The 13,529-nt window shown below is 35.9% G+C and overlaps 1 protein-coding gene across 5 annotated transcripts in view; it reads left to right on the top strand.

The window, feature by feature from the left end:
- The window catches only part of BMPR1B (bone morphogenetic protein receptor type 1B), a 413,050-nt gene that overhangs the window by 236,305 nt on the left and 163,216 nt on the right, over positions 1 to 13,529 (top strand). The window lies entirely within an intron of this gene.

Genomic DNA, 13,529 nt, shown 5'->3' on the forward strand with positions numbered 1-13,529 from the left:
TACAATGTGAAGTCCATGAGGGCATGTCTGGCATGCTTGCTTCACCATCCTGCACTTAAAACTAAGCCTGTCCTATAGCAGTTGCTCAATAAATATTTTTTGAATAAATGACAAAATGTTGATAGAAGAATTATTGTGAGAATATACAAAATTGTATCTTCTTTCATGCTCTTAAAAAAGCCCTCAAAGCATGGAATCACAGTTTAAAAACTGAAATAATGCCATAGGGTGAAATGAGTTGGAAATACCAGCAGGCAGAGAAGAAGTAAACCCAACCATGTGCAGCCCCCAGTACTGAGGGCTTAAGAGTGGTGGTATTAAGACGAGAATAGTTACCACCACTTGAGGCCCCCCTCCATGGCCACACCTTGGATCTTACCATCATCCCAAAGTACCATGTTTTTGAAATTTTCCTGTATGATCTGGTTAACTTATTTTAAGAACTCAGATATCACTTTTCCTCCAAATACTTTCCCTGAGCTCAGTCTCCAGAAAGAGTTAGGTTTTCTGTGCTTAGCTTGTTTGGATCACGGTCATTGACATTCATCGACAGTCTTCTGTCTCCCTGACCAGCCTCTCGCCTGCCCTTGGGAATAGGGATTGTGTCTAAACCCGTAACAGGTACTTAGCAACTGTTCTGTTGAATGAAGACATCAATAAATACAAAATATTGCACAAGAACCATTAGAACTGCTAATTAAATTATAAAATGGATTTTCAGGAATATAAGTAAGTCGAAGTAGTCTTTAATAGAATGAAGCCATAAATAAGGGTATTCTAGGCCAACTGGGGGTGTGTGATGTTATTCACTCTTACGAAATTAAGAAAACATTGTTGGTGCCAATAAGTCTGAGCACTGGCTTCCAACTGATATGTGGCTTGTCATCCGAACAAGGTTTTCATCACTCTCTTGGGACTTTTTATACATTATTTACCCTTTTTGATAAACTTCTTTTCAATAGCTGCTATTCAGATGGATGCATTTTCCAGTAACACCTGATATGCATTTTAAAATGTAGCTCTTAATTGGTATTGATTGCCAGTAAACCCAGTGATAACTTTCATCAGTGTACTTTGAACTTTGTTGTTCTGCCTAAAAGAAAATGCAGCAATCTTGGAGCATATAAATATTTAAAATTCTCTCTGTAGAGGCCCTGGTATTTCCATGGGCACTCCTGTCATGATTTAAGTGCTTAAATACTCCTTAGGATTACTCTTTTAGGTTGTATCCTGCTTCAGATCTCTACAGCACTGCTATTCATTTCACTTGAAAGCTAGATTTGCACGTCTTTCAAAACAACAATCGTGCAGTTGAAATGAACATGTTTTTATTAACGTAGTTGGAATTGTTTAGTGCCGCATTTTCTGTCACAAAGGTGGTAAAACAGGGAAAGAGGAGTGAGTACCCAGGACAGAAATGCTGATCGGGTCCCCCCAAATCATCCTGAAAGGCACAGCAGATCACTGATTTCCTGTTGGCAGCTGGGGAACTGGTGTGTGCTTTTCCCTTATGTGCTTAGTACTACCAAGTTGAAACCAAGCATTTTGTCCTATTTCTACAGAGGAGACAACAGGCAAGGAGAACAGGGAATCTTAATACTAGAGTCACAGCATGCAAGAAAGTTTTCCTTTTAATTCGAATCTACATTCCCCCATAGTCAGATCCAGTTCTGCACCAGCCTGTGTTATTGCATAGAGATAAAGATTTAGAGATCATTCCATAAAAAGACATGGGAGGTGTGCACGTGTACCCATAGCATTCCCAGGGAGCATATGGTGTGTTAGGAGGGTTAGGATTTGTGTTGTGGGCAAAGGAGAAAAGAAAAGGAAAGGGTAAGGTCAGGTTGAGATGGCGGAGAGGACTGTATTCTGTGTGGAGAAATCAAACCCTCTGTTTTTGGCATGAGGGGATGTTGACTTTTTCTTTTTAGTAGCAGTGCAGAAGGTTGATGGAAGAAAAAGGAGAGTGGTGACAGAAGACTAGCTTTCAGTTATTTAAAGTTCTGTAAAAGCTAAATCTGAATTTTGGTAGGAACAGAGGGAAAGGAAAAAAGGAAAGGAAAAAATGAGAGCCATTTCAAGACAGGTTCTTGAGTTTTAGTGACTCAGTTGGAATTAGGGGAAAGCAGAAGTAAAACACCAAAATTTTTAGTTTGGATGACTCCATAATGGTACCATCATTACCCAAGTACTGGTTGTGTGTATGTGTGTTTGCCATTATCAGCCAAAGTATACATGCCGCAAACTGGAAGGCATTGGTCTTTCTTCTAGGAGTTAATATTTTTTCCACAGAAAAGTAACTTCTACTAAGATATGGCTCCTCTGGTATTATTGAAAAGTATAGTAGTAAGGGCCAAGGATTTAATGTGAAAAGATGTGAATTCAGTTTCTGTCTACACTTCTTTCAAACTTTGACATGTGGACTCTTCCTTTGCGCTTAGCTTCCTTATATGTAAAGTAGGGATAATTTCTTATTGCTTCATCCTAATGAAAAGTGAGACGACATATGAAAACTCTTGTTAAAAGTCCGAAGTGTTGTATAAATAGGAGTTGTTAGATTTGTACAAACCCTAAGAGTTGGACAATAAGAGAGGTTTTACTTCATCAGTATGGATCTGTTGATCCCAAGGACACACTTTGATGTTCCCGTACTTTCCTTCATGTTCTCTCCTGTGTTACTTAAAGCACCAAGTATGAGTAGCAGTTTGTATATGCTTTTCTAAGCACAAATATTTATGCAAAACAAAACAAAAAATGTAAGTAGGTTGATGACTACATTGATGTCCTGTTAAATATTATTTCATCTCTTTATTATGATGAAAAAAAAGTAGAAGGATACTCTTTATTCTTACCTTTTCAACTTTTGCCACCTGCCTATCCTCAGCATGGTTCCAGCTCTGTTCTTAGTCAGCATAGGCCAATTACCCAGAATGGAGCAAATCAGAGGACGGGGAAAAATTTCCTCAAAGTGCATTCCTGTATAGTTTTCACCAACTCCAAAGTAGTCTAATGAAATTAAAGCTGGCAAAACTAGAAAGATTGCTTCAGTCCATCTCAAAGTATGATTTCATTCTCTCTTAGAAGTATATATGACAATATTCAGATCGACCAAAATTCAGAAGTTAAAAGTAAGATTTTTTTCATTTTTAGTCTTTTTTTCCCTGCTTTACTCCTTAATTATTTTTGATACCACATTTCAAGGAAATTTCAGGTCTTGTCAAGCAAGAGAGCCAGTAGAAACAACTACATTTTGTATGTGACTCAAACTAGAATAGTGGATATCTCATTCATTTCTTGTTTAAAATTAGTTTGCTTTATTGTTTTCTTTCTATATTTTGTTATTTTTAAAAAATATATTTTGGTTAAAAAAAGTGTGATGTTAAAATGAATAGTTATATTCCTTCGTTTCACAATTTATATCCTGCATATGAAAGCAGATTCATTGTAGAGCAATAAGATAAACCAGTATTGTTTTTCTTTGCTTTCTTTTATGGATGATTGGACTTAATGTGCATGCCTATTTTCACTGCCTGTTAAATTTAATCATTCAGTGATATCTTTATGGGCTACTGCCATATGATTAATGAATAGTAAAAAAGGGCAGCTTAATTGTAGCAGAAAGGAAGTTCCCTCTCCCACTGAACTGGCTTTTTCTGAATCCTTCCTGGCTGGGACTTTTTCCTTCCAACACACGTGATGTTCGGCATTGGTTTGTTTCAGGGGACAATCCATCTTTCCTGCTCTCCTTGCAGCTGACTGAGATCACTCTGTGTGGGTGATTTCAGGACCACCTTGACCCCTCCTTCCCAGGAGAGGACACTTAGTGCTTTCTTGAGATTCCATTTCTACTGTCCAATAAAATATACTGTCCTTTTTTCCAGAAATGAGTGTTCTGTTACATTAATATCACATTGATGATTATGGGCATCTGTATGAGTGTAAAGGTCCTCAGCTGAGTTGTTCTCAAAGAAACCATGGCTATCGAGAGATTATCTGTATCTTAATCATGAAAGAAAAGTAGTTGTTTCAAATGTGGGATCATCATCTGTCATCTGGATATTAGAACAATTAAGAGATTAATGCAGTTAAAATTCTTATCATCATGAAGCTTCTTATTGACATATAATCTTAATTTAGTTTCCATTTTGGAGTGATATTAGAAAAATTTGAATTAGTGTGGATTAATTCTTTAAGAAATAGATATTAAAGACATGATTTTAAGAACTGCACACTTTTTGAAAAGTAGAAAATGATTGAAATTATAATATAAAAATTATGTTAAAAACACTTTTGAGATTATCCTTAGTATTGTAAAATTATATATGTGGTTTTAAGAGAAAGACAAATACTGATACATGCTTTGAACTTAGCTATTATTATTAAGAAATGTCAGTATAGTTTTAATCTAAGTCCAGTTAGCAACAATGATGGTATAGAAATGAGTTGATATCCCTGGTGCTTTTCAACTCTTTATTATTACCTTATTTTATTAAATATAATTGAGCTTTATTATTAATTCTGGTTATAGGTATTCTATGTACTATGCATTTCAAAACAACTTCTATTTATAAATAAAATGTTTTAGTTTAGTTTGGGATTAGTTGGTGTTGGTATCAGATGAATGTTAAAAAGGGTATGTATTCTTTGCTATGGTTTTCTAGCTTAGTATTCTTCTTTTCAATTTATATACAACAGTGTTCTAGTTGAAAAGAACAAATGGCCTATTTATTAATTGTGCAGTCAGTACTTCTCAAAACTAATAATGGATAAGTACTTAAAATAAACTGGCCGCAGTAAAGGTTAGTAGACTTGTATATGACTTTCCTGTGGGGTCCCGGGGGCCTAAAGTATTTATTACCTGGGAACAAAGAACTTTAGAGTCCAGGTAAGTGACTCTCTATGTGAATAGGACTCATAGTAGGCCTGTAAAGGAGGAAAGAGTCCATAGTTAGCTACTAACTAGGCACACTGTAGACTCAATTTCCTCTTCTTCTGAGTCCTTTACATTGAAAGTGACATATTCCCTCAGGTTTTTTTGAAAAATGACTATGAGCTTGGATTACTAATATTTTCCTTGTAGCCATTTGCCCCTGAGGAATGTCTCATTCTTTGTAGTGTTGGATAATTTGTAGTATTCATATCTGATTGAGTTTGTTAACACTGACTTTGAGATCATTGGCTACTTCATAAGTTTTTTGCCTTTTTCATCTCTGTCTTCAAAGAAGCATTAAATTAAAGCATTAATATAATTGGATTATAAGCCCAGTTTCCTAACATTGAATTTATGGAGTACTTTATTATTACCAAACTAAAGATATTAATGTAGGTATTTGTCATAATACTGAACAGAGGATTGACACATTTACTTTGTAATTGCATTTTTAAAATAAGTTTCTTTTCTTTACTAAAAATTCTACTAGATCTGTATCGGAATTCAGATTAAGTTAGTGTGAAAACTGAAATGATACACCAATCAAGTCTTTCTAATTCCTAATCCTTCCTTTGCATATTAGCTTATTCATTTACTTCTCTAACAAATGAGCTGTTATGCCTATGCCAAGTACAACTTTGCTGGGCCCTTGAAAATATGTTTTAAGCTTTATTTGGTCCCGTGTTTTCTGAAATTATATTTACTGGAAGTGAAGAGTAAGTAGCCAAAAGGCTAATAAGCACATGAAAAGGTGCTCAGGATTAGTAGTCTTTAGGGAAAGACAAATTAAAACTGTGAGAATCACTTTATATTTGCCAGTATTACTGTAATAAAAAAGACAGATAATTACAGGTGCTCATAAGGATGTACAATAATTGGAACCTCATACATTGCTGGTGGGGATATAAAATGGTGCAGCTGTGTTGGAAAACAGTTTGACAGTTCTTTAAAGTGTTAGACATGAAATTACCATATTACCTAGCAGTTTCATTCCTAGGTTGTAAACCAACAGTAATGAAAGCATATGTTCATGCAAAACTATATGCATGGAAGTTCACAGCCTTATTCATAATAACTCATGAGTGGAAACAATGCAAATGTTTACCAGCTGATGGATGGATAAATAATATGTGGTATGTCTATACAATGAAATATTATTCAACCATACAATGAAAATGAAGTAGTAATGTCCAGTAACACAGGTACTGATTTTTATTTTATTATTTATTATTATTTTATTATATATTATTTTATTTTATTTATTATCTATTTATGTATTATTTATTTATTTTATTATTTATTATATATTTATATATTATTTATTTTATTATTTATTATTATTATTCTTTTTATTATTATTATCATTACACTGTAATGAATTGTCCTTTGTTTGTGATGTTCAGTCACCACCCTCATCATCCTTTACCTTTCCTTCATGGCCAGAGTTTTGAAAGAGAGCTTCTCTTCCATGTCTCCCTTCACTTGCTGACCTCCCATGTCCAGTGAAAACAGCTCAGCTGCTCATGCTTCCTGTTTTCTTTTGAATGCCTACTTTGCCAAAATAGAACTCATATACCATAAAATTCACCCTTTTAAAATGCACCATTCAGAGATCTTTAGTTGTCCCTGTACTTTCTGAATGTTGTGTATCATGGGCTCATTTCAGTCCCTTTCATATTTGATCTTCCCATGGCATTTGATGTTATCAACCACTCTCTCCCCGCTACTCCATCATCGTTCACCCTTTTTCTCATTTTCTCATTGGTCTGCTTAGATTCATCATTGTTCCACAGACTTTGTGGGTCTCTCTTCCTTGATCCAACTTCTAAATGTTGGTTTGGGGTTCAATATCAGGAACCACTTTTGTTGATATAGGGCTCACAGATCTCTGTTTCAGTTATTTATACAACACATTTATTGTACCTTTATTATTATGTGTGACTGACTCGTTTTAGGCACATGAAATCTGTGTTGTCATTGAACTTCAGTTCTATTGGAAGAGCCAATCAGTAACAAGAAAGAAGAAAGTTTGCTATTATATAGTATGATGGTGGCAGGTATCACCGAGGAAGTGGCTTTTGAACAGAGGCTTGAAGGAGGTGAACCAGTTAGCCATGAAGCTCTCTGTTAGAAGAACATATCAGGGTGGGAACAGCAAATAGGAGGACACCAAGGACAAACTTGTCAGGCACATTCAAGGAGTAATAGGAGAACTAGTGGGTTGGAGCCGTGAAAATGAAAGGGACTATAGCTCATGCTGTCAGAGACAGAATGAGGAGCAGATCAAGTAGGGCTTTATGGATCATTATAAGAATTGGGCTCCAGGGATGCCTGGGTGGCTCAGTTGATTAAACATCTGCCCTCGGCTCAGGTCATGATCCCAGGGTCCTCGGATGGAACCCCATGTTGAGCTTGCTGCCCAGCAGGGAGTCCACTTCTCCTTCTCCCCCTGCCCCTTTCTTGGCTTACTACGCACTTACTTACTATGTGCTCTTTCTCTCAAATAAATAAGTAAAATCTTAAAAAAAAAAATACCTTGGGCTTTTATGCCCTTTTGAATAGAAGATGCATTACATATATATATATATGTGTGTGTGTGTGTGTGTGTGTGTGTGTGTGTGTGTGTGTGTGTATATATGTATATATCTCACATTCTACTGTGTGTGTATATATATATATATGTATATATCTCACATTCTACTGTGTGTGTGTGTATATATATATATATATGTATATCACACACACACACACACACACACACACACACACACACACACACATTTTAAAGTAGACTTCAAAGCCACTGTAGAGCCCAATATGCATCTTGAACTTGACCCTGAGATCAAGACCACAGCTGAGATCAAGAGTCAGACACTCAACCAACTGAGCCACCCAGGCGCCCCTATTATCTGATATTTTTAAATGACTGCTTTGGCTTCTCTGTTGAGAATAGGCTAATGCTGACAGTTTCAAGCAGGAAAACATGAATAGAAGGTTACTGAACTGATACAGTCTTCATCTCTCCTATGTTATAGGTCAGTATATTTAAGTGCTTACTGACCATGTTCACTTGGCTATAACACAGTTCATCATGTTCAAAGATTAAATGCCTCCTCACTTCCCAACTCCCTATTCCAGAGCTGTTCTTATCTTTCTAAATCTCTATCTTGGCAAAGACCCATCTACCCAAGAGAGGAGCCACCTCTGACTTTTTCAAAGCTTGAATTTTTTAGAGCAGAATAAGGTTCACAGCAAAATGAAAGGAACAGAGATTTTCCATATATTCTCTGCCTCCATGCATGTATAACCTTGCCCATTACCAACATTCCCCACCAGAGTGTTCCTTTGTTACAACTGATGAAACTGCATTGACACATCATAATTACCAAAGTTCATAGTTTACAGTTCAGTCTTGGTATTGGAGATTCTGTTGGCTTGAACATGTGTATAATGACATGTATCCACCATTATAAAGTCATGCAGAGTATTTTTTTCTAACTTAAAAATCCTTTGTCCTCCACCTTTTCATCCCTCCCCCACCCCTTCCCTCACCCAAAGGCAGATCTTTTTACTATCTCCACAGTTTGGCCTTTTCCAGAATGTCCTATAAGTGGAAATATATAGTATGTAGCCTTTTTAGAATGACTTCTTAGTAACACACATTTAATGTTTATAGCTTATTTCCTTTTAGTGCTGAATCAATTATGTTCCCTTATCTTGATGTACCATAATTTATCTACTCATCTTGATTTTTTTCAAGTTTTGGCAATTCCGAATAAAGCTCCAAAAATATCCTGTGAAGATTTTTGTGTGGGCATATGTTTTTCAACTCTTGGGGGTAAATACCAAAAAGGGATTTCTGAGTCTTGTAGTAAGAGTATGTTTCATTTTGAGAGAAACCACCAAACTGTCTTTCAAAGTAGCTGTACCATTTTGCATTCTTATCAGCAATGAATGAAAATTTCTTTTGTTCTGCATCCTTATTAACATTTGGTGCTGTCAGTGTTCCAGATTTTGGACATTGTAATAGATGTATAATGGTATCTCATGGTTGTTTTAATTTGAATTTTCCTGATGACACACAGTGTAGAGCACCTTTTTTATATGCTTATTTGCAATCTATGTGTCTTATGTGGCCCATTTTAAAAAATGGGTTTGTTTACTTATTGCTGAATTGTAGGAAATTTTGATTAATAGTCCTTTATTAGATGTGTCTTTTGCAAATATTTTCCCCTAGTCTATGGATTGTCTTCTCATTCTCTTGACATTGTCTTCTACAGAGTTTTTAATTTTAATGAAATCCAGCTTATCAATTATTTTTTTTTCACACATTGTACCTTTGATGTTATATCTAAAAGTCATTGCCATACCCAAGGTAATCTACGTTTTTCCTATTTTACCTTCCATGAGTTTTATAATTTTACGTTTATTTATATTTAGTTCTGAGTTAATTTTTGTGATGGGTATAAGGCCTTTGTTTTGATTCTTCTTCTTCTTTTTTTTTTTTTTTCTGCATATGGATGTCCAATTGTTCTAGCACCATTTGTTGAAAAGACCATTTTTGCTACATTCTACTGACTTTATCCCTCCATCAAAGATCAGTTCACTGTACCTATGGGAGTCTGTTTCTGGGTTTGCTATTTCTCTCCATTGATCTGTTTGTTTATTCCTTCTCCAACACCATGTTGTATTGATTACTATAGCTTTATAGTAAGTCTTGATATCAGGTAGTGTCAGTCCTACAACTTTGTTCTCTTTTAATGTTGGTGTTGACTATTCTAGGTTTTTTTGCCTCTCCTTATAAACTTCAGTCTCACATTGTCCATAGTCACAAAATAATGTCCTGATTGGGATTACACTGAATCCTTAGATAAAGTTGGGAAGAACAGATACTTTGTCAATATCGAGTCTTCATACCTTTGATTCCTCATGTGTTCCTTACCCTTCAGTCAAATTGAAGATAAAACCTTTAAGTTCTTCTTACTAGCACATAACAATTATTTTAATTTTTTCCACTGACTTTCACTGATTACTCTGGTAATCTCTTCTTTTTGCTACTCTTTAGTAGTCAGTATTCTAGCAGTTCCTTAGTAGAAGTGCAATATGTGATTCTTTAATTCCTTTCTGACTTTCTGAAGGAACTGCTTAGCCACTTCCTTGCCTGACCTGGGCACCCTCCATCCAATCTTATTTAAGTGACTGATAGGAAGGCAATATATTGCCACTGTAGTCCAGTCAGACAGCTTTGAGCTGGATCCCAGATCTCTGTATTAGATGATTTCAGACAGTCCACCTGATAACTGAAAGCCTTGCTTTATTTATCTTAAAAAAAAAAAAAAGGGTGAAAACATACTCCTATATTAGGGTTCTTTCTAGTGTTAAAGTTAATATTTCTAAGGTCCCTATTAGATGGTAAATGTTCAATAAGTAATAATAATACTTTCTTTAGAACACATGCTTTCAGGAAGACAAGGGAAGGGATTTAACTGGTTCATAGTTTGTTTTTTTTTTAAAGATTGTATTTATTTATTAGAGAGAGAGTGAGTGAAAGAGAGAGAGCACAAGCAGGGGAGGAGGCAGAAGGAGAGGGAGAAGCAGGCTCCCCACTGAGCAGGGATCCCGACACCCGGGGCTCAATCCCAGGACACAGAGGTCATGACCCGAACCAAAGGCAGACACCCAACCAACTGAGCCACCCAGACACCCGTGGTCCATAGTTTTTATTAGGGCTTTGTCTTTGTGTTGTACAGTTTTATGGGTTTTGCCAAATGCATAATGCCATGCACCTACTGTTCTGTATCATGCAGAATAGTTTCTCTGCCTTGAAATCCCCTGTGCTTCATCTACTCATCCTCCACACCCCCCAAACTTCTGATGACCACAGATCTTTTAGTTGTCTTTATAGTTTTTGCCTTGTCCAGAATGTCATATACTTGGAATCACACAGTATATAGCCTTTCAGACTGGTTTCTTTCACTTAGCATTTGAATGGATGGTTCTAATGGAGTCATTGTCCAGATTTTCAACTTCCACATAAACTCTTTATTAATATTGATCTGGCTAAAAGCAATGCTTTATTCATAACAATCTTATTCTTACTTTACAAAAGAAAGGTACCCTTTCATCCTTCTTAAATCCTATCATGGTACATTGCCCTGCAGTCATAGATAATTTAACAATTAAAAAATTTCAATTAATGCCTTAGATTTTTGTTGGAGAGAAGCATGATAGAGTAATAGAGTAAACAATGAAAGACTTATTTATATAAAATACTTTGGATGAAAATTCTGTGAGGGAGTGAGATTGCAATAAAGGTCAGGAAAATAAAATAGTAATGTAGAATTTTCAGCAGTTAGAAGGAGAGTTTATTGGGACACCTGAGTGACTCATTTGGTTAAGCGGCCAACGCTTGATTTCAGCTCAGGTCATGATCTTATTGTGAGACTGAGCCCCATGTTGGGCTCTGCACTCAGTGGAAGTCTGCTTGAGATTCTCTCACCCTCTGCCCCTCCCCCACACCCTGCTCTTGCTCTCACTCTCTCTCCAAAAAAAGTGTTAAAAATTTATTATTTAAATAGATAATAGTTTTATTAAATTATTATGGATTTATAATCCATTGGGTATTCTTATAAGTTTTACTTTAAAATGTTAGTATATCAATAGGGTAGAGATTCAATTCCCTGCAGGTACTTATTTCACCACAGATGAAAAACAGTCAATGTTAACTTGCTAATGTGTCAGTAGTTCCATAATTTAAGTCTTTTAAGGATCTGTAAGCAAAAATAGTTGAAGACTGCTAGCATGATGTATAAAACCCATGTTTTTAAAACCTCGTATATAAAACCTTTCATCACTTTTATCCTTCTAGTCTTTTAAAAAAAAGAACAAAAAACCATTTCCACTCTGCATTGTATGCTCCAGCAAGAAAAACTACTTGAAGTTCTATACCATGCCTTTTCCTGCCTCTTTGTCTTTACTGTATCATTCTTTTCCCATGTTTGCCTCACTGCCTTCTGCCTTGCTATCATGTACGGAAGTCTTGACTGAGGAATTCCCCAAAGAACCCCCTCTTCATATTGGATGCTCTGCCTGCTCTCCAGTACTCCTTACTACTCTCTGCTAATCTTCGTTGTCCCAGGAACACGGTTTTGTCATTAGCTTGTTTTTCTCTGATATTGGAATGTAAGGTCTCTGAGAGTAGAAACTATGGTTTATCTTTGCCTCCTCAGCCAGTTAGCTGTATACCTCTCCTGGGAATAAGTTAATTTATTGGGCAAATATTAATTATTGAATGCAACAAAGATGGATTTCAGTTGTTAGAAAGTTAGTTTTTGCATATAACATTTTTCGGGGAGTCAAACCTTTGTTTTATGCTAGTTAAATTTCCGGCTGTAATATTTGCTCTTACTGGTAAGGTTTGCAGTAAAATTTCACATGAAGATAGGATTCTGAACATAAAAATGAGTTTAACAATCACTCTTATAATAGAAGGAGTGAAGACTGTGAGCAGTAAGAGTAAGGCAGACTCTAGGTTTGGCTCTGCTGCAAACTTGTCATGTAACTATGGATAAGTTAACCGGCCTGGGGGGTCAGTTTTCTTATCTATAAAATGAGTAAGTGGCCAGATTATTTCTAAGGTTTTCTTTACTCTTGATTTAGTCTCAAGAGACAAACTTTCAGTAAAGCAAACATGTAATAATTCTAGGGCAAGAAGAATAGAAAATATGGATTTGATTTATTTTCTGATCATTCATACTGTAGATATTATATGTGGTATATATATAATGTTGACCTTGCACATATCACCCGTAAACTATACAGAGTCACGACTTATATTTTATCCTTAAACTAAAAAAAAACTAAAATAATTCAAATTGTCATGATTGAAAATTTAGAATTAGTTAATATAATATATTGAGTCATACAATTTTCAGATTATATTTTAGCCTCTTTCATCAAATACATAAATTTATCTGATTAATCTTATACTTTTCAGTGCATTTCTATCATTCTGGTGTTTGAGCTTACCTGTCTTGAAACATTTCTTTGCAACCAGTTACTCAGTTACTACAGCCTTACTCAAAGAGAAGCAAAATTAAAAACAATTATAAAAATGCTTGCCTCTGTTTGGGCCATTCATAATACATAGTAATTCAGTTTTACAAAGCTGGATTGAACCACATTTAGGTGTAACTTTCATAAAGGGCTTGAAGTGATGTTGTTTGGCTGAAACAAAGGCAAATGTTTCCTTTCTTGTCTTTCACTTCACCCAGCCTCCCCTCCCCCTTTTCTTCACCTGCTTGAGAAAAGCTATTTCTTCAGACAAACCTCATAATTGCCCTTCTGTGCCTGATTTGGGCCTCAGGCAAAGCCCATAGCATCTGTAAAGCTGGCAGCAAAATGGTATTTCCAGGCAGGCACAGGGTTGCTGGGTAGTGAGCCAATCCACAGCTTTGTCTGAGCAGCTGAGAACTTTGCCGGAGTATTACCACGGTGTTCAGTAACACAGACCTGTGCCATGAGCAACTAAAGCACCGAGCAAGTGTCAGGGTCAATATTTATAGACCACTACGTAGCTGCCTTGCAGAGAGAGAAAACG

Source organism: Lutra lutra, chromosome 2 (genome assembly GCF_902655055.1).
Source record: "Lutra lutra chromosome 2, mLutLut1.2, whole genome shotgun sequence".
Lineage (NCBI taxonomy): Eukaryota > Metazoa > Chordata > Mammalia > Carnivora > Mustelidae > Lutra > Lutra lutra.